The 23,698-nt window shown below is 38.9% G+C and overlaps 1 protein-coding gene across 9 annotated transcripts in view; it reads right to left on the minus strand.

Annotated features, from left to right (window-relative positions):
- LOC149786314 (uncharacterized) overlaps positions 1-22,920 on the minus strand; it is a 40,243-nt gene extending 17,323 nt beyond the window's left edge. For 5 of the 9 annotated variants that reach the window (XR_016424907.1, XM_089976713.1, XM_089976710.1 and 2 more), the window contains exon 1: positions 22,780-22,920. The gene's annotated coding sequence lies outside the window, so the exon portion shown is untranslated. Of the gene's footprint in view, positions 1-11,035; positions 11,138-18,414; positions 18,524-22,779 lie in introns of those variants that run through there. The other 4 variants (XM_089976709.1, XM_089976708.1, XM_089976711.1 and 1 more) reach the window with 4 other exon arrangements.
- Positions 22,921-23,698: the final 778 nt, after the last annotated feature.

Here is a 23,698-nt window from a genome sequence, read left to right on the forward strand (position 1 = left end):
ATGTTTGGTCAAGATCTGTTACGTGGTTCCAATGTTATTTTGCATACACTATATTTATTCTTTTAGTCACACTGACCTTGACCTTTGATCTTACGGTTGCGAAATCAACAGGGTTCTTTTTGTTCCAAGTCAAGCCATAGACAAAACTTGCTTAATTTAGACGACGCAAACCCACTGCATGATCTAGATGAGTGAGAACCCTCATAGAAAACTACTACTGGGTAATGGGGGTTCTGGCTCACTTTCAGCACTGTGTAATGAAGGATCCAGCCACTACTGGGGGTTCTGGCTCAGTGCGTGCGGTAATCTCCATGGGCACGTGTGTGAATACCATCGCTGGAGTAGCATTTATCGTGGAAGGAGCAAAGTCCTTTTTTTGTTAATGAGTAGGGTGGAAAGTCGATGTCGTTGTGATCGAAAGGTTCTCATGGAGTAGTATTGTAGACGTCCTTGTAAGGACTGTCTGTAACGATCATTGATTGCAATGTGACAGATTACTGCATTTTTTTACTCCTATGTGATGAGTATGCCACAAGTTTTATCTTTGAGCTATCCGAGTTTCTATTTATTGTCCTTGCAGTGAAATGGTTTGTTTCTGAATAATCGCTAAGATTGAAGAGACGCAGGTGTCTGGATCATTATCAACTCCATCCAGAGTGGATCGAGTTGATAATCATCCATAGAGATGCGATTGAAATTTTCGAAGACATCCATGAGTAGAAGTACGTATGTCTTCTCGTACAGGTCGTGATAATCGCCGAGAGTGTGACATCCGAGATCATTCCATATCTTGTTCGCGTACTGATACACTTCCTCCGTGATATAGGAAATTTGTAATTGAAAATAGAAGGTCTTCAGAGCGGACAAGAAGGCTTCATCAAATCTGGACCACGCTTCGATGTACTTGTAGGAATAAACTCCTTTTTGTTGGAGGAGAGAAGCATGATCTGAACTTCGGACAGGTGTGAGCGAGTTCTTCAAGTGACGACTCCATAAACTGTAAAGAATCGATGAAACAAAAGGGACCAATCGGGAACGACATGTATTTTTCGAAATTGTTGGGGATGCATTTGACGCGTTCTCCTACTGTAGCAAGAAGGGTCTTGACTCGTGAATGGCTGAGTGCTGCGATGATGAAAAGTCCATCATAACATCATCGATTGTCAACGACGACGGGGAAAACGCTGGATATTTGAAGCGTAGATTACAATCAGCGTGAGCAGCTCCTTGATAGTGACCGGTGATATAATAATGATCTCTGACATTTTTATCACTAGAATGAAAGTACTCTTCGCAGATGTGGCATTGCTGGGCTGCTTTGTGTTGATGGAGTTGTGAGAGGATAAGGGGAATGAGGGACATTGGATCTTTTCTGAGATCTTGGATGCATTTCAATTCCGTGACGAGTTGCTCAAAGAGCCAGACGACACAGATCTCTCCTCGTTGCTGAAAATAGGGTGAGGACAAACGTTCATCCACGAAGCAGAATGTTTTAAAACCAATAGCGCCCGCGATATGCTTATGTTCTACCTAAGAAAAAGAATGGTCTAGACAAAGAAAGTCCTCGTTCTTTTTCCAGTAGGCGCGTATTTTTTGTAGTGGTATTTGAACTGTAGTGTTTCCTCACGTGGCATCTGAACGACTTGTAGTTCCAGGCTGTATACCGACGAGATATGTTCATGCAGTCGTTGAGATTGAGGAAACATTCTCAGCAGCGGTTACAGAAATACTCATGATTCTTATGCTGCATTTATTGAGAACGATATAGCCGGCTAAAGCCTTTGATGTAATGCAGTCAATTCATGCTGCGTTGCGAGGCTGCCGGAAAGATCAGCATGGGGTAGGCAACGAACATTTTATCTTCCGCTTTTCTGTCATCGAGTCCAAAGACGTCAAGGGAGAGACCCTCGTTGAGCGATTCTAGTTTAGAGATTTCTTTGACCGAGGATGGAACAATTTTTCTCTCTGTGAACTCACGGACTTCAACAATTGCTTTGATATTTTTCTCGGTCTTTGATCTTATTCAGCATCTCTTGAGGCCGTTGGAACAGAGACAACGTGTTCTCGTGGAAGAACACTTCCCCTCTTAAACACAGCAGATTTTGCTCGACTTCCTCCGATCGAAATTGTTCCAGATATGCGTACGAGGCCACAGCCACATCGTGTTAGATATTCTAATACACGCTAAACATGATCACGTTAAAAAGTACTTTCATAGCCTTCTTGTTTTCAAACCCGGGTATCTCATCATTAGCGGCAGCAGGACGATCGCCGAGCGCCACCACTTCCATAATCGTGTCAACATCCTCGTATTTCAGGCCCACCTGCTGTAAAACTTACGTTTACTGATAGCATCTTTGAGAGGTTGAAATCCACGGAAGGGTTTTCGGGAGACCAATTTGTACACACACTCATAATCCTTTTTATGAGCCTCGTCGTCTTCCTTTTTAGCAAATCGTCGTCGTTTGACATAGCCTGTTTTCACAATGGTATCCGCGAGGCCTGTATGTAATTGGTGGATGATGTCGTGCACGAGACCCTCGATGGTTTTGATTAACCGCGCTGACTCTAGATCGTTACAAAATTTAGAGACCATCCAGTATCGATCAATGGCCTTCTTTAGGAAATACTTCCCCATGTCCCTTAAATACAGATGAGATCCATTCACGTCGGGATCTTTCCATCGCTCATGAGACTTCTCACCCGTATTTCTCACCTCGTTTAACCTCGCATGCACTCTTAGTGGTCTGCTTCAGCACACGCTGATCCTGGATAGCTCAAGAAGCCTCCTGACTAAATGCATCATCAAACAGCAACTGATACAACTCCGTCGCGATGCGAACAATTTCTGGGTTTAACACCATCAATCTTCCATCTGAGAATCCATTCACTCCATTCTTTCCTCTGACCCTAAATGTCCCTATCGCCACGGTTAGTCAGTTGTATCTGCAGCCAAAACTTAGAAGTGACTCCGTTGGTTCCCCATTCTTTTCCAGTGCCAGTGAATGCTGTCAGATGGGTTGAAAAGACCACACAGACCATGAAGGACGCTGATAATTCTGATGACGCTGAATCGACAATGCCACGGCGATTATCCGTGTTTCCAGAGAGAATGGGCACATATCGGACACTACTTCCGGCACGCATTGTAAAAACGGACATTTTTGTGGCGACTTTTTTGTTGGCTGCGGTTGGATAGACCGTCACAACCAGTACAGCTCCCGCCGCCACAGTGAGGGTTTCACCTGTTGTGGATAATTTAGTGCCTCCAAACGCGTTGAGCTGGCCACATGAAATTGCTTGAGTGGTATTGGTGATGGACCACGTAGTGGGAAGTCCATACAACCTTTGGTTTTGCATCGTGGTTGCTCAGTAGAGAACAATTTGAATATCGTTGACATCCATCAGATCATAGTAATTGGAGTTCTGATGTGAAATCCTTTTACACTTTCAACTCTGAAAGGCGTGTAATTGACACTCCCATCTCAAACATCGACCCAGATAGAACGATTAAAAGTGCAATGATGATATACTATGGTTGCTCTTGTATTAAGCCCGCGGTATAATCCCACACGTCATGGATTCTGAGACCTAACTCCAGACGTGGGTGTGGACAGGAGCATATCGATCGTCGCCTGACCTGCGACGGAAACCGTGCCAGTCACCGCCACATTACCGGTAATCGTGCCTCCTGTTTTATCGTATTTGCCAGCCAACTCCACCTCTAGATATGAGGCTCTCACAGGTTGATAAGGCCCTACTGCTGAAGCAGGAAGTCCGTACAAACTCGTGCCTCTCATGTTGATTTTTGCAGTCATCGTTCCACCCGTCAGTGACAATTTCGTCAGTGCCAGCTTGTTCACGTGAGACTATCGTGCGGCATTAGCGTCGGGAGGTGGATAACTCATGTCTTTCAGATCGATCCTACTGTAACCGCTCACGAGAGAGAATGACTTTGTCTTCATTCGAAGAGCTACTTCCCGAGCAGATCAAAGTCGAAAAAGGACGTGTATGACACGATTTTTGGTATAAAAAGTATATAAACCATGAATATCATTAACTTCGACACAAAGGAAAACGCCTCAGAGCATCCGGATCATTTTTGATGAAGGACTGCCATTGCATGATTGCGGTTCCAACCGGTCGTAGCAAAAACAATCTCCTCATGAGCATGCTTCTGAATAACATGCTCCAAAACGATCGGGTGGTCGTTTACACGCGTAATCCTCATCAAGACAAATGCCACACGATGAACGAGTTTGGTGACGCAGTCGGCAACAACGTTGCTGAAGACGTCTTCATGATAGCGAAACAAGAAGAGATTCAATCCGTGGAAGACTTGGACTCCGACTTGCACAAGATCATCGACGTAAACCAGCCTCTTCATCAACTGCTCCATCGCTCAGGTGTCCTTGTCCTTCGTAGACTCCGCTTCCAACGTCATTTATTCCACCTCTATTAACAACCCTCCAAGCTAACGCAAGCAACTTCGTCCCCATCCTTTCATCTAATGCCCCATCACCAACACGTACGTGATCTCGGAAATCATCAAGTGGCTGACCGATTAGTCCGGAACTATCATCGATAACAATAATGAAAGAATGTTCTCAGATTAAGTAATAATACGACAAGACCTTCATGCATACATCTCAAGCAAAATCGTCAGAGGATTTTTATCTACCCTGTTTTCTTCCGTACAAGCAGCTCTTCTAGGCATCGCCGCCAGAGCCGCTCCAATCGCTCTCAATGCACTTGAACCAGGACCCACTGGAGCAGCCTCTGCAGCGGAGACGGCGGTGGTATAAAACAAATAGACAGTAAAATCATGCTCACTCCACTGGCAGCACAACCTTCTCCCGTGGCTGAGACCCCAGTCTCCAGAGAGGCGAAACAGGCTCTTAAAATAATGGATAGGATCCTCACAGAGCAATCCGAAAGTATTGTATAAAAAGAACAACACACCTGCACAAAACGCACCCTATGTTGGAGCCATCATGTCCAGGTATGGCTTAAATTTTATCCCACTATTATAGCATAGTATCATGTATTCGGTATTCACTCCCAATTATCACAGTCTCTACTACGACACTCCCGTGGATGATTCTGACACCAAGTTCGAATACCTGGAGTATCAGGACACCAACATCACTAATCTCAACGCGAGCACCCACCAGATAATTCAGACGTGTGACGATGTGTACCTGCTTCCCCATAAGGTATTTCTTAAAGTATTCTGGAAAGTACAAACTAACACCGTTCCACCCGCAAACCATCGCGTCAATGCAAAGATCACGCTCAAAAACAACGGTGGTCGTTATTCAAGTCAGCGCCGTATCAACTGAACAATCCGACAGTCGAATAAATCAAAGGCGACTTACCTCAAAGCAACACCATCCTGAATTTGATCAAGTACAGCGATGACTACATGCGGTCTTGTGCCATAAACATGTAGTGGTTCACAGATACCAACGCAGAAGGGACGGTCCTCAACGACATTCGTACAAGTGTAGTTCCAGCCAATGTCGTTCCGCCGACATATACAGAAGCCACTAACACTATCATGTACAGACCCGGTTCCGCTAATTCAGCAGATATATACACTTTAGCTGCTATGTCAGCCGACGCTGCAGGATCAGCCCTCATAGTAAGTTTCATTGTCACGTTCTTAGCAAATTTGCGTACTACATACTATAAAGTTTGGTTTTCCGCTCGACGCGCTCTCACGGATAGTGGACACGAGATATGCATGCTGATTCCTCTTAGCAGCATCTTTGGCGTATGTCGAGATATCCGTACCATCTTCCGAGGTGTCAAACACACGATGGTACTGGAAAGGGATTCACCCGCTCAATACATGCAAAGAACAGCATCTGGAGCAGATGGAGAATTCACCATGACGTGGTTGTCGCTGTGGATTCCCAAAATCATTCCCTCCACCACACACGTTTTCGAGCTGAAAACGACATTAACGCGACTCACCAAGAATGTGCACTTCGTACAACTCCGCATCTACATGCAGAGGTTTACTGCGGATCTGACGACTACGTCGTGGAGAGTCTCCACCAATCCAGGCAGCTAACCTTCTAGGCATATTTTCCTGGATTTTCAGCTGGCCGCGCAGTACAACGATCTTCATCCACAAAATCAAAACAGGCACATCCTTAAACATCTCAATATAACTCGTATTCACGTCCACATTAACTCCAGACAATAACAAGAGAGAGGACTCGAATGCAGCATTGACGATGATACTCGAAATTATTATCGCGCCTACATGATGCTGGTGGGGGGCATGCAAAATTATCAGGATGTCTATACAGACACGCAAGTTTCCATAGGCGATTTTGCAGATTTGTATCCCATCTTCCACTTCAATATCTCCAAACATTCATAACACCTCAAAGATTCTCCTGCCGACATTGAAATCCGACAGATGGTAGCTCCAGGTTCTGGTTACCTCTGTTACGCACTGGTCACCTCAGTCCGAATCATGAAGATGAACGTCCTCAAAGGAAAAATGAATATCCTTGTATAGACATGCCAAGGAAAAAACATCATGAAGGAGACGAGATGGAAGCTTCATTGCCACCGCCATCGTTTTCTTCAACAAAACAATGGCTCCCAAGTCATTCGCTATAATCCTGGTACCCTTAGGACTGGCTGTAGCCACTGGAGCCATCACCTGAGCTACTCAAAAGGCAACCTTAGGAAACGGTGTGCGTCGAGCTATTGTGACCTAATTTACTAGATGTGAAAATTGTGGATACATCAATAAGAAACGAAAAACATCTAAGCTTTTCATATACGTCATCATGTCGTACGTTCCAGTCGAAGTAACGCAGTCCCCACATCAGAAAAAAAGTATTGCGGCGGCTACCACTCATAAAAGACCTGCTTCGATCCGTTTGAAAACCTAAGCACACTTCGAACCTGATCGGATCGTGCTGACCGAGCGTCAAGCCACTTTCGTCGCTAACCATAAGGCAGCTCGGAAAGGAATCATTTTGAACTTGACAGCCTCACAGCTGTCCAAACCAGGAGGGTTTAAAGGTATTCTTCAGGAGGCAAAGTTTAGTGCCATGACCTTGTATACAAAATGCACCACTGCTGATACTGCGAGCTCGATACTAGCTGGGAGGACCTTTGCGTGGCAAGAAATCTGTGCGTGGGAGATTGTAAAGGATGTAGACACCGACGTTTTGTTGGAGGAGCTATGGATGATGATCGAAAAGCTTCCTAAACCTTGTGGTGGATGGACGTTGCCAGGACATCATTGACACTAAACATAAGTTAGGAATAGGAGTAAAGGCAGCAGAAAATCCTGCAGAAGAGCTGAGTAAACCCGCATGCGAGCATTTTCCACGACGTAGAGTAATGGCCGTAGACGTAGACGAGATATAGTCAGCAGATCTCGTCGATATGAGAAATTATAGCGCGTACAATGATCGTTTCCATTATCTCATGACAGTCATCGAAGTGTTTAGTAAATACGCTTGGGTCATTCCTCTAAAAAACAAAAAAGGAACTTCCATTTTAAAAGTACTGGATAAAATAGTAGGAACACGAAAACCCCATACATTCTGGACAGATCATGGAACAGAATTTTCTGGCTTCAAAAAGTAACATCACCCTGTACAGCACTTATAATCATTTCGATGCCTCTGCCGTGAAATATTTTAGCAGAACTCTCAAAAATCCATGTGGAAAAGATTCACCAGCAATAACACCAACTGATACCCATATTTCCTTTCATACCTCGTTAACCACTACAAGCATACCTGGCATCGAAGTATTCGAATGACTCCCACAGAAGCCTCTTCCAAAAACAAAAAACAACAGGTCGAAGAGGCCTTATATATTAGATCCAAATGCAAGGTAGGAGATCGCGTAAGAATCAGCAGACAATAATCCGCCTTCGAAAAAGGATGCACTCCTAACTGGACGGAAGAAGTTTTTGTCGTCGATGCCGTTCACAAAACCATTCTACTCACATACACACTCAAAGATTCCTCAGGAGAACCCATCCAGGAGTCTTTTCACGAACAAGAATTACAAAACACAAGCCATGACGTCTTCAGGATTGAAAAAGTCCTCTCTACCAAAGGGAAAAAATAACTCGTCAAGTGGTTGGTTATCCTGAACACTTCAACTCATGGAGCTTCCTTGACTATGATATCGCCTCCGAAATAATCTTATCATACTCCTCCATCAAGCAATTCGCAAAGACAGTCCTACATTTTTCCGCATGCTCGTAAAGACTAACTTTCTCAAAGATACGCTTAAACACATACTCAGATTTTATGAATTTGGCACGATCCATCAACTGCACTCGAGTCACCTTATTCAACCAGTAATAAAATTAATTTCGCTGGGGCTCTGACAAATGAAAAGACTTCAATTCACTCCTGATGTAATACTGCTGATTGTTGCTCTGCCTGGACGCTGGTGACTGTGACTATGCCTCACCCACTCCTCGTCCTCCTCCTCGCTCTCTTCACAATAGATCATCTATAGTATATAACACAGGTCCTTATTCACGTATGATATCAACTCTTTCGCACACTGCAACCATGCCTGAGACTCCTCCTCACTTAAATCTTACTTTGGATCAGAGCTCTTCTCACTCAGATCCCACTTGTCTACACTCCAGGGATAACACGGAAGAGACGTCTTCACTATGCTACATGCACGTCTCTAATAAAGTAGCAGAGGAACCACGTAGGTGACACTCTAAGGAACAAGTGAGAACTTCCATGACCCAGCAGTCCGCAGGAGCTTCATCATCACGCAGTGAGCCTAAACCCTCATAGCTCAGTAGTACAATCTCATGGGGAAGTTTCACTCTCTCCTTCATCACCCAGTGAGCAAGAATCCCCTACCAAAAGAAGTGAGCCAGAACCTCCATAACTGGGTAGTAGAGTTTCATGGAGACTCTCCCGCTCACCAGTTTATCACGCAATGATAAACAGGTAAGTCAGAACCCCCATTTTATATTACTCAAGTCAATATAGGAAAAAATAACTATTATTTTTCTTTCAGTCAAAGTGACCTTGACCTTGACGTTTGACACCAATATTGATAGACGCCTTTCTTGTCCTAACAGCAAGCAATCCACAAAGTTTGGTAACTGTAGCTGGCTAAATGATAAGTAATTCCTCTTTCGGTCATATTGGTTATTTATTTTTTACACTTGTCACCCCGAATTCGATAGTTTATAGTTACCCTACGTGCAGACCATCCACAAAGTAACTGTATACAATGACTGACAACTCACGTTTCTGTGTGAAACTGAAATCTATGACAGATGGACGGACATTTATGACATAATACACTCAGACTTATGGCAGGCATATGAAACAACAATCTGACAATAATTTAGGTGTGTGTGTGTGTGTGTGTGTGTGTGTGTGTGTGTGTGTGTGTGTGTGTGTGTGTGTGTGTGTGTGAGTGATTTGGATTTTTAATGTAGCTTTAAAAATGTTCATATAGCTACGATGTCTGCAGTGTGGCAGTTTATAGTGATGTCTAGCACTGGGGCATCATGCCGCAAACATGTAGCATCATATCCCACCTTGTAACATTATCCTGACACCGGGCAGACCAGTCCTAACACTAACGTCTTAATGCTGAGCGCCAAGCGAGGCGGCTGTTAGTATGATTTTTATGAGTCTTGGGTCTGACTAGGCCTGGGTTCGAACCCGCGACCTCCCGCATCTGCTCTAACAACATAGGCCACCGGAGCGGTCTAGAGGTTTCTGAAGCTGAATGAGCTTTCATCCTACCTGTTGAGAAAAAGCAAAGCTGCGCCTACATCAGCCATGGTTCATTAACTCACCAGTGGTCACAACGATGTCCGCTATTTATATAAACTGTCCCTGTTCGGAGTTCCAGTTTTATCGATGTCGTTTGCATTTTACCAGCCTGCATTCGTATTCAGGAAAAATGATTATCTATCCATGCTGATTAAGATCAATTAACACAGAGAAAGTACTTATTCCAGTCAATACAGGAATCTGATGAGAGACTTATCAAACATTCTCAGTAGCTGAGAAAGTTACAACGTAAAACACATGCACGTTGTTGAGATTACGTGTTGTGACACTGATGTGATTCCGTGCTCACATAGTATTTTGTACAAAAAGTATTTTGTATATGGCTATAGAATGTAGATCTCGATGACCAAAACAAAATCCCATCAGGGTGTGATGGAGCCTGGGCCGTTGTCGACTGCATGCATATATATGTTTCATCGCGATAGTAAAAATCAAGGTTTCAAATAAAACTGTCGTTAGACATTTTTGATGATTAGAGAATAATGGACCTAGAACGACAGTATAAACTGAACTTTAAATTGAATAAAGCCCATCAAGAAAGGTGCAGATATGTACATAGCTATGCAGAAAGACATATCAATACAGATTATGAAAATATTCCAAAATGATCGACTTCGTTTCATAATAATGTTTTTCATTGACATTATTATCGTTGTTGTTATTACCAATAGACATGAATGATTGTGTTATTTTTTTAATTACCAATATAGTCATTCATACATATTATTTGTATCTCGCCTGACTAAAATGTCTTTTATTTTGCAAACAGTATGTGTAGAAAAGCAGTTTATGTACAATTTCTCGAAGTTTTAAGCATATTCCACTTTTCCTTGTGACTCAGTGGATTATTGTTAAAGTGTCAGTGACAGCTGACTTTCACTGCTTCAAATTTTATCGACGAAAAGGTATGTATGTTGTTTTTTTCATTGTAAGTTATTCTTTCACAAACTCCTTAAGTGTTAAAGGGTACGCTGTTGAAAGAAGAGGGCATCGCTATTACCAAAATGTATAGCCACTTCTGTATACTTAGTGCACGTTCCCCCACCCACCCCTGCTGAATTGTTCATTATCAATTATCTACAACGGAAAAACCGGTGACCTATTAACAATTCTAAAGAATGCACAGCCCTCTCTCGATTGCGCTTTTCGTCCTTCATGGTTATATAATTGACAACAATTTAAATATTTCTGATAGTACTTACCACTTTGGTTTTTGAAAAAAGAAAATAACAGACTCAATGAACAGATTACTTCGAATTCGTTCCAGGTTACGTACCAAATACACCTTCCGTTACGTCATGCACTTCTCAACTAGGCAGAATGGCGTACGCAAAAGAAATAATCGTTCGGGGTTTTAATCAGTCGTCCTCTTTTTCAGGTTTCTCTGACACTCGTTGCTTGTTTATTTTGTGTGCGTATGTATGTGTGTGCATTTTGAAGTAAAAATTGCACTTGGAATTTTGTGTTAGAATTGGATTCCTGCTACATAATTCTATTTTTTTTTTCTGCTTGCTTTACATGCATCGATCTATAATTTGTATGTCTGTTATTAGCAGAGTTCGTTATCATTGGAAGTCGGTTGATTCGTATGTAAACATTGTTATAGATACTTATATTCTCGTGCTTAAGGGTCTGGGATATAGTGATACCATTTGTATTACAGCTAGTCTGTTTGTCCGTACCTCTTTCTGTCCGATATATTATATCCTCCTAAACCACTAGGACATTCACCAAACACGTTACACTAGTTACCCATATGGTAGTCATCAGCGAAATTAGTAGGATTTTTATCTATCTACGCTGGCATCCCAAGGAGGAGGTTAAAGGTCAAATTTGCAAACGGCTTGACTACAGTGACATTTTCAAACATATTTTAACCCAATTTTGTATATAACAGTCATAGCAGGAAGTGATATAAAACATGTAGACCTAATGGATTGTGCTTTGTGATTCCTTACTCACTGATAATGGCGGGGGTTTGCCCAATTGCCTCGACATGATGTAATCGTCATATTGTGCTATACCATGAAACTCCAAACCAAGCCAAACTAAACAGATTTGTTTTCCTCTAAACTTGTGCTCGATGATATATCCTTTATTTGGTATTCATTCGTATTAAGTTAAAAGCAGCAAACAAATAACTATAACACTTAACCTAGGACTTGAAAACGTAAAGGAAACGCGAACTGAAATATTATAAAAATTAGTAAGGTGACCTGATTTCTATTACACAAATTACGTCCTGCAGATGGTAAGTGTAGAAATGCATACAAGACACTGAAAAATTGGCATACTGTATTTTATTTAAAGCACATTTTATATTGTTCACCTATTTCCAATAATTCAGATAAATACTAGAAACAACGCCACCCTCTAATTTTATTTTTCTTTATTAATTCCTTTGGCGTTGCAATAAGCCATATCTAATTTTACATGTTAAATATTATGACGTTTGCTATTGAAAACAAAGGGAAAAAAATACGCCAGACCTACTTTTGCACAAACAGCCCCATGCTATTAGTATTCCAGCACACAGTCTTTCTACAATTAACTTATAACAGTCTCTGTGAAAGAAAGCATTAACACATATAATTTCATGACATCAACTTAAATAAATGTCGTATGACCGTGCTCGAACATTTGAATCCCAGAAATGTTTTCTTACAAAAACCTAAAAAGAATTTTAAAGCTGAAGTTGATAGGAAAGCATCTTGACTGATACTCGTTGTAATATCAACTAAGGTACAATAATGTGAGGACTTCTCTTTATATAACAATATCGCAAAATAAGTTCTTAAATGAGGTTGAGCAAACAAAAAATCATTTCGGATAATTTACTTGGTACTAGCATTAACCGGACCAATAATCACGCGTACATATATTGTAAGTTACACATACGTGATAGTTACATGTCATAAGTGGTGAGTTACACATACGTGACAGTAACACGTACATACCTGATGTGGTACGCATACGTGACAGTACATAAGCAACAGTAACAGGCACATACCTGATAAGTTAGGCGTACGTGACAATACATAAGCGACAGGAACACGTACATAAGTATGACAAGGTTGTAACGGAGCCACGCGAATGTCTGGTTAAATGAGATTACTATCGTGTTAATGTGATGGAGTTTCGTGCTTTTTACATTAGACTTAAATTAGTTCATCACCGAAATCGTCCAGATCTCGCTAAAGATACTTCCTTTATATAAATTTGTCAGCAAAATAATAACTTCTAAATGCTGAAGGTGACCCAGTTCTATCATCACTACTTCGATCAAACATGCCAAAATTTTATGAACGATGGCAATTTGCTCAAGAAGAATATGCAAATATGAAAGTTATAAAGAGTTGAAAAGTAATTATCCTAGGCTGATGCATACTATGACAGTAATTATGTATATTTCGTTTGTACAATAAAAAGTACTTATACTATATCCATGTGTCCTACTTTACAGTAATTATGTATTAAGTATTAATAAAGTTCACATCCCCATGAGGAAAAATTCATATGCATGAAAACATTTGTGGCATCCCTATTGTGTATAAAAACAATAACCAGTAAAATATAACTAATTTTAAGCTATGTAAAAATATGTACCAGACTGTGAAACTCTGTTATTAATAGAGTCCATATTTTCATGAAGAAATATTCAAATACATTCGTTGTATAAAGGAAATAAACAAAGAAGCGATTTGTACATTACAAGGAGACACGTAACAGATTCAATTTCAGCAAATAAAACCATATTGTGGAACTAATTACTAGATGTGTAGTATATTCATAATGAACCATATCAATGGGTAAAAAATTAAATCGTGACAGTCGCGATAACACTTCAGAAACCATTTTCTTAATTTCCATTTCGGAAGGATATCTGCCCTTAGGTATATAATTCAGACATTGTATTTCCATATTTTTTGCATCTCTCTCTCTCTCTCTCTCTCTCTCTCTCTCCATCAAGATGAACGGATCTAAAATAGTCAAAAGTGTTGACCCTCCAGTATAAATTTATGTAATCAATGAGAAGGCGCCATCTAGAATGCTTAAAAGTGAACCCCAAATAACAAAACGTTTGTTTCATGTATTAACTTGTTATAATTACTTTTCTACATGAATCATGCAAATTGTCAGCTACTGAACTTAAATGACCCGTTGACATTCCATATTCTGTGTCACCCATTCAGTATCTTTACACTTAACGACAAACTGTACACTTTCGGTAAGAAGAAATCTTGATTAACTATAGTAATAAAATTGTTTAAGAGACGATTTTAATTTTCAGCACAATCATAATCATGACTGAACATGATGGAGAACCCAGGCGTTGGTGCGTGTTAACTACTCCTGAAGTTTAATGACAATCGACATTTGGGTACAGTATCTGTTACTGAACTAGACTGCAAGCTTGCCAATACACAAAATTCAGGTTTGAATGCAGAGAAGAACAAAGAAGAAACCAAAATATCATTACAGGTAAACTCAGTCATTAAAATATGTTGCTCCATGATGTTGCACTCTGAAGTTTTCTTTGACCGTTCTGCCAATTGTCTAAGCCCATCCCAGCATTGCTTACTGTACCAATCCTTAAGAAAACAAGGCGCGAAAAAAAAGGTTTTTAAATTTGGTATAAAAATGGTCATTAATTTCCCGAAATACAAATTTGAATCATTATATACACAGTGTAAATTTGTTAAATGTCACTACCCTATAACTACTGTAAAATTTGAGAACTTCATTTCATAGATGAAGCAATGTAGCTGTTAATCACACTGACACAGAATGTACAAACAAATAAATGTAAATCGAATAGTTTTGCCTTTATAAAATGTATAATAAAAAGAAAATCTACATTTGAGTTAATTTGTGAGGACCTATTTCACTCGTGAAGTGAAAACATTTTGCATTGACACTCGTGACATATATAATTATACCAACTCAAAAAAGGGGTAGATGTCCTCTGTTAATTTTATTTCCTTGTTGAAACGGGCAAATGAAATGTAAATTGGTATCTACTGAGAATTTCTACTTTTATTGCAATATTTCGTTTCACCAGATAAAAACGCGGACACAGATGATCCTTAATCCTTTTACCACGATCTCTAAAGTATGTAATGAGATCGTTATGGGTCTCATAAAGTCACCGTGGGCCCTATAGAAAAAAAAAAATCAATTTTCGACTATCTTTGACTGGGTCACTATGAAACCCTATGTAGATTTTATGTTTAAAATGTCGAGAGGTTTAACCTTGAGGCCACTGTGGGGACCTAAGACATTTAACGACGATCCTACTGACGATATAGTAGTTCTGTGACAATTGAAGACATACTGTATTAAAGATTATGCCATATCCTCTAATCATGAGTAAATCCGGGCACATCCCACCAACTATATTTGAGAGTGGCTACTCCCACTGATATATTCAATGCTGATATACTCAGTTATGACTAGTGGCTATATGCATATATCCTAGAGATATATATAATCATTACCAGTACCTCCGACAATGTTGCAAATGTAGGTAATTATAGGTTGCTGCATTTGTATGGGAAAACATGAACGAATTTTAAATTCTATTAAAAACACTTTGTGTTAGCTGAGAATCTAAGAGAAGCAGAACAAATCTTACAAACATAATATCCAAAACATCACAAATACCATCACTCAGCCCTTACATGCACAGACGCACAATCTAAGCCACTTTGTGTTAGATTATAATGTAAGCAGATGAACTCCAACAAAAATACTCTCGCATACCATATATACCATCCAACATCCCATTATACACTTTATCATAACGCATTGTGTTAGCTTACAATGTAAGAAAAGGAGAAGAAATCTCACAAACATGATACCCAAAACATCACCTATACCATCCCATACCCCGTACACACACTATCTCAAGCGTCCTGTGTTAGCTTAGAGTGTAATACAGTAGAAGCAGATGAAATCTCACAAAATATACTATCTCTTACACCACAAAAATACTATCAACCACACTACTATACCATCCAACATCCAAATGCCATCCATCAGCTATGTATTAGTTGTTTCCACATAATAATATAATATGAAAAGGTCAGTTTAGGTCAAGCAGAAATGAACTCAAGGTCAAGTCCAATATATAATGTTACATTACAATTGCATGTAATGAAGTAAAAAACAAGAAAAATTAAACTAACAAACAAATGATTCATCAAAGTAAAGTAAATATACATAACACAATGCTGAATAGGACAAAATCACACAGGATGTTAACAAATACTTCTCAATATTATTTTTTATATATTATAAGTTAGATCAAAATTTCAGGCTAAAGTAAACAATCGACACTCTTGGACTTAAAATAGCTGAAGAAGAACTAGAAAACAATAAAAAAGAAACGTTTGAAGTTTGAAACAAATAGCGGTATGGATGACCTTTTGATTGATTTTGTAAAGAAATTAGAAATAACCAGGTATCTATCTAATTGTCTATTTTCAATAAATTATTTGATATTTGATACATTCCGAAGCAATTGGGAAAAGCTGCTACCCCACCATTCACAACATTATAGATCTATTGGCCTTATAACAGTCATCAGCAAACTACTTGCTTCTACTTTAAATGATATAATAATTGAAAGGGTCAATGGAAATGACATATCAGGTAAAGACCAAGCTGGTTTTACAATTGAATCCTCCGCTGTGAGTCATATAATTACTCTAAACACAATGAAATGTAAATATCCCATGAGACAAAGTGGTATATTTTATGCTCTTTCTTTAGAATATGTAAAAGTTTGATCGTATTAATACGATATCACTTTACCATAAACTAGTAAATGAAAATATAAACTATAAAACTCTTGCGATACTGAAAGCCTTCTATGCAAATCTCAATACTTGTGTGAAAACGCCCATTGGTTTAACTGTCTGGTCATTGTTTTTAAATGGCTGAAAGACATACATTTCTGACCAGCATAGCGGTATAGCAATACAATGCGCTCAGTCATTTGCACTGTTGTAAATAGAGTACTTGGTCGCATTTGCTGAAAAGGCTATTCATCTTCAAAGTACTATAAGTACGTTAAAATCGAGAACGAAAGATAAGTTGTGGTGGTCAACTGTCCAACAATCTCTTTTTCAAATTTATGATCCTGAAATAGCGCCAATTTTTAATTATGGATCAGAAGTCTGGATTTTACAAGGGAAATGACATAGCTGAACATAAATTATTTGTAAATATGCTATTGGTATTATGAAATACATGTACACACCAAATGTTTTTATGAGCAATGAATTAGATACAATACCAATGTAAGTAGCATGAAATAGTAGAATACGTAAGACCTGGTTGATATTACTAGAGAATGTTGAGCAAATCGAGTTTTAAAAATCTATCGTTTTCACATGGAACGGGAAACGTTTGGGCAACTCAGTGAGTGGGTGATGAGAACGGACGGCGTTTTCCATTATATTCAATCAACTACGCAGAGATGTTTCTACAAAAACTAACTGTAGATTTAAATTCAATTAATGGATTATGATTCCATAAATAGATTAAAAACGATTGGAGTTATTGATACTTTACAGATTTTTAAAAAGTATTCATAGTGTTTGCTTACTATGCATGTTCAGATATGAAAACTTCCCTATAATCGTAAATGCACATGTTTAAAAAATATATTCTACGTTGAAAGACTGTATCTTCACTATGCAGATATAGAAGATGAGTTTCATGTTCCTGTTAAAATCCAATATATCATATTTTCAAAAATGCTTATTTACCTTTGAACACTCTCTGTGATGCATATCATATAAAGTTTTATAAATTCATGCACAGAATTAATTAATAATATTAATCCCTATATAAATGTTTGCTCTTTACATAGCAAAATTTTAACGGTTATATCCTGTGTATCAGTCGTACAATTATTATATTCCCTGGTTATACCACATTTTTATACATGTGTATAATTTGAACCTGTGTCCTAATTAAAAGAACAAAGAAAATGATGGTGGTGATGATGATGATGATAATGATGATGATGATGATGATGATGATGATGATGATTAATTAATATATACATATACACACACAGATACACATACCATATTAGTCCAATGTTTATATAAGTCAGTAGCTATATGCATACTAGTTAACTTTTTCAAACAGGGATATGTCTGTGTATAATTTTATTAAATAGTTGTCCATCTCCCCATCTGTACCGAGGGATTGATGAATGTGGTGTCGAACGCATCCGCGATACTCATTTAGATGCAAAATAATATTAACATACATCCAAATATATTCTTACACTCAAGGGGTCTCATAATGTTCCATTCAAACACCTGCGAGAGCGAGGTTTGATAGTCAGTGTTTTCTCCTATTTCAAAATAACTCAAGACAGCTATCCTTGACATCGGAAAGGCGAATAGCTTGACATTAATTGCAAAAATAGCACAAAAAAACAACCGAATAAATTAGATATCACAAAGCTATTCAAAATCCTACCACTGCCACCATAAAATATTTCCTGTTACACGCAAGAGATCTCAAAACTGAAAGAAATCAAACACCTGCTTGAGCGTACCTTCATAGTCCATGTTTCTCCTATTTCCCAGAAACTCGTGAGAACAGTCAATGTCAACCGAAAGGTTCTTAAACGCGCAAATAATACAGTGCTTACTTTTCTAATCACCTAATGGCCACACATCGCGAAACTCTAGTTATATAGTATGACGTCTGTTCGAAGAAACTGGCTAATTACTGGGAAGTGATGGGAAACCTGAGAGAGGATGATATACATCTGAAGGGTGTGTCACAAAGATACGCCATATAACCACTGGAGATAGACAAAGTAAAGACATAGATTGAATGTGTCATATTACTCAAAGTAACAGATTCATTAGCATATAACTGGTGTCTGGAATAGTAATATTAAAATAATACCGAAGTAGTATAAAATTGGGGTTAACAGTGTAGTTAAGGCAGAAATTATTAGTAACTGTAAGTAAAACAAAAACACACAGCAAATAAATATTAGAAGATTTCAAATGCAACCGGTCGTATACCAAAATGCAACCACATATAAAAACAAGCAGCATATTACTAATCCATAGATCCTGAACAAACCAGGAATTCATTTTCATTATAAATAAGTACGGGACGAGATTACACAATATATATTTCACACTGCTCGTAATAATTCAAATGTCAGTATAATGACCGTCCTGATATTCACGTTTTGACACCTGAAAATGCTGAATAAATGTCATGCTTATATTAGTAAGAACGATGTATGCATGTCGAGGACACTTCAAGAGGAAGAAAGCGTAACTCCAGTCGGTAATTGTAGACAACCTTACTATAAATGAGTTCAATCGGTTTCAAATGAGCACGTTTAGATATAATAACATCGGGAAATAGGTTATATTCATTACTACCTTAATGTACATTAAGAAGACTTGTTAGCTAGAATTTAAAAAAAAGAAGATTTTAGTACAAACAGATGTCTTAAACGTTTATTTCAGAAGACTTACCTATCTATTTTAGAAATAAACATCATGTCGTTTACCCATTAACACAATCCATCATCAATATTCAACTCGATGACTTGTTGTAAGGCACGTACGACTCGGATACTTGTTGCGTGTTTGGGAGGGGAGGTGACCTATCGCGAAAACGGTGCAAATGAGAGCGCATAACCCTAATTTGGTAGAGACCTCGGGGTCAACAAAATCTCAGCATAGGTTATGCTGCATTTTCTAAAAGTAGTCCCATCTGAATGAACTGACTGGGCATTTGGGTGCAAGTTACCTATCCGGAACTGACCGAATCACACCTGTTCGCTTTGTGGTTATACGCAAAATCCATAAGGTTGAGCTAAAGACATATTATATTATCGGTTTAGGTTATTGGATGCAAGAAAGTTCTTCACTATTTAGCGCATCTCCAAGAATGATCAGATAAAAATAATCATTTTCTTAGGATGCAATGAAACTCATAGACTCAATTAGTGTAGTCATACCTTTCATACTCAATGCCTAATGACTCGCACTCACAGTTATTGACAAACTTTCTCGGTGCAGATCTGTCGATTTAATCACATTAATATATTCAAGATGCATAGAACGAATGTGAAATTTCTGAATGCATATTCGATTGACTACAAATATACAGTACAGTAATTTGATTCTCCGCCGATCTGCGTTCAACGCCTCTTTACCCAAATAAATAATGGAAGAACAAACCTGCATTTCCTGCACGATAAAATGATTAAGCTTTACACAGAAATATCAGTGTGTCACCTCAGTCAAAAAATATCTTTTCTTACGTTGAGTTCTGGTATAATTTTACCACACTGGCTGAAATACCTTCAGAAATACTTATGGTTTCACATGGAATTTTTATTTTATTTTTTATTTATTTTATTATTTCATTTTAAGGGCTCTTTAAACACAGTATTGGCTATAGCATGCCGAGGAAATGAGAGCTATGTGCCTTTCCCATGGACACACTGAGACAGCGAAAGTGGGCTGGGCTCGGTGTGTATCAAACCCGCGATCCTTGGATCACAGGACTGAGGCTCAACCTACTGAGAGCTACAGCGGCTCCTCCCGAAATTAATATACTCAGCGCTTTGAAGTGGAGCAAAAAATGCATCCTCTCGGAACTTAAAGTGGAGCAAAAAGGCAAAACAAACATAACATTAGACTGCTGTTTCCGTCCAGATGCCTTTGAGGTACATATACATAGTAGAAATACAGCTGAAATATTTGTTCTGCACACGACTATATTTACATCAGGCTCTCAAAAGTTATGTGTTGCATAGCAATGAGATGCAATGTTGTAAAAGTGCCTGAGTGTGAATCATAAAGAGTGTGTAGTTAGTTACTGGAGACTTTACAACCCCTTTGCATTCTTGGTATCGAAGAACAGGGCTTAGGACAATTGCTGCAGCAAACTTAAAGGTAAAGAAAAGACGTATGAAATGTATAGGTAAATGCAAAGGAGTGTCCAGCAAAACGGGCATATTGTGGACTACTTGCAAACAGAAAGGTCATAAGTCACCAAAACCCTTGAATCGTAAAATTATCAAGCATCGTCTTGGTTGGAACAGTCTAAGTTTGATTTTATCCGTGAAACAAAAGCTCTGATGTTAGTGTGATAGAGAAAGAGGCGCATTGCAATGCATGTAAGTTACCTATAAGTTACCTAGTAGGCTACGTACTCACACTCAAATAAAGACTGAATAAGGTCACAGCCATGGACTTGAAGAGTACAAAGGACGCTAATACTCAGCCAACACAAAAATATATAAAGTCCTCTTTGTAAATGGAATAAACATCCGATTGCGACCACCCAGTATAAACGCCCCTTTCTCAAATCATTCTACTACTTTTTGGTTCCTATTTATTATGTTAAAGTGAAATAAAACCGCCTCCGAATCTAGACCACTAATATACATGTCAACATGTGTTTTTGTGTGTCAGCATATCATATAGACAAAATTACAAAATACAATGTTTAGTTCTTTTGCTTTCTCAGTTGAACCTATCTTGAAAATTGACAAATTTAACTGCCAAACAAAATCCATAAATCGTGCACTGAGTATGTTTACCGGTGACCCACGCTTCTCTTTTGATGTTGGTAACTGCCAGCTTCAGTTCAGCCGTAATTTTGTATCAACATCAAGAGCAAGAGTGTCATGACCTACATAATAGATAAGTGACATTTTGTGCAGAAACACTATTTCTTATTTCACTCACGATGACCTGGACGTTAGGCCCCAAATAGACTTGCCTTACCCCAAAAAATCAACCCATCCACTTACTTGTTGCAACACTGCTCTGATTCCGTTCACAAATTGTTCTCGTACGGAAGTTTTCGAAAATAAAAGGTTGAAAATGATTTAACTAAACATACATAATGTTAGACTCTCAAACCATTAACTCGCATACTACGCTTAGCATTTACCTTCAACTACCCTTGTACACTGTAGCTTAGCAGGGTCATGTGTTTACGGTTATCTCGCAGTCTTAAAAAAAAAGCCCCCAAACTACATACACATGTATCGATCTTTCTACTTAATACCATGCAGAAACAAATATAATGTTTGCACACGAAAAAGTTTCATTTTGCCAAACCCACATCCAAATTATGGGTCCCGTCGGGGCGAGAACACTGAACAGTAACACGAACGAATTCTAGTTGAATGTCTGAATTCGTCATGTCATGCTCAGTAAGTATTTGTCTGGCTATAGACTGGATATTTCAAAGACCCTGAGACAAAATCCAATGGGGTGGGGGACTGGAGTCTGGGGCCAATGTCGATTGCATGCATAATGTTTTGTTTAATGCTAAGTTAATGTATATATGGTATGATATGGAGATTTCAGTAGCAGTGACTACTTGATGCCCAAGGTGCATAACCAAGGGGCCTTATTTTAACCCCCAACCCCAAATTTATCGGGCATGTGCAGATACCTCCGTTAGTAACCACACACACTATTTCTCAGACATGTTGATCTCATAATTAAGAGCAATTTAAAGTATACACTAATCAAAGCCACCCAGACCCCGTAGGCCTAACCCCAAGGACCGCATCTCATTGTTTAAAGTTTGTATCTTGAACAGTGTAGGAGGAATTGCGCGACATTGCAAACGTATTCACGCAAGCACGGAGGAGATTACGTAATCCATGACGTTACTTCTAGCATTGAGGGAATAAAAAGCTGAAAACGTGGATGATACTGACACATAAGTGAAGATTTTACATAATTATACGATAAAGTTAATAGAGATGCAAATCTCTAGACAGTCAAGTTCCTCTTTAACGGAAAGAACAGTGACTCATTAAATGTTACCAATGCAGACCGCGCCCTCCATTTCGGGCATCCTTCTGTATGATCATATTAGTGACAAAATATTCATTTTCTTTTCTAATCGTACTTACCGTATTATATTCCAACTAATTCAAACAGAAGTTCAATGAAAAATAGTATTTGCACGAATTCTAACTCGTCGACAGTAACGATTCGCATAGATTTTCCATTACCTCATCCAATGCATTAATTAACCACTGGGCATAAAGGAGTACGCACAATAAAGAAGTTCGAGTTGTTAATCATTCGTTTCTTGTGTGTGTGTGTGCACGCGCGTGCGGGTGTTTGTGTGTTTAAAATAAACTTGTGCTTGGAAATTTGTATAAATATTGAAGAACTGCAACATAATGATCTTTGTCTCCTTTTCCATTCATCCGTATGCATATCCGTTATTAGCAACGTTCTGCAGCGCTGGAAGTTGGTTCAGTGGTGTATGCACATTCTAATGCATAGTAATATGACCATGTTTAAAGGTCGGGAATATCGTGATACATACGGTGTTACATCAAGTCTGTTCCTTGGCCCTAAAGCCTTGAAACAATCACCACACTTGGTACATTAGTTGCCAATATGGTAGCCATCAACGATCTCTCTCTCTCTCTCTCTCTCTCTCTCTCTCTCTCTCTCTCTCCTGAGATCCAAAAGAGGGGGTTAATAGTCAAATGTACAAAACATTTTAATACAGTAACATTTTCAAACAAAGCTATCTACCAGAACTGGGATGAAAGGAAATTTGTAATAACAGCGTTCATATGTAATAGACGATTACAATCATAGGTAGTTATGGGGGGGGGGACGATATGGGGAAATAACAACAATTGTGGAAAAAATTATACAGCAAGGGAAATTGATAGGGACAGTAATGTATAGAACAATATGGGTTTATATATGAAAATGGCGGAAAAACGTATAGGGCAAAGGGAAATGTATAGGGACAAATATTTATGGAGTATAAAGGAAATTTCGCATGGGTGACTTAATCTAGTTTTA

Source organism: Sinohyriopsis cumingii, chromosome 12 (assembly GCF_028554795.1).
Source record: "Sinohyriopsis cumingii isolate HCF-2022 chromosome 12, ASM2855479v2, whole genome shotgun sequence".
NCBI classification, from domain to species: Eukaryota; Metazoa; Mollusca; class Bivalvia; order Unionida; family Unionidae; genus Sinohyriopsis; species Sinohyriopsis cumingii.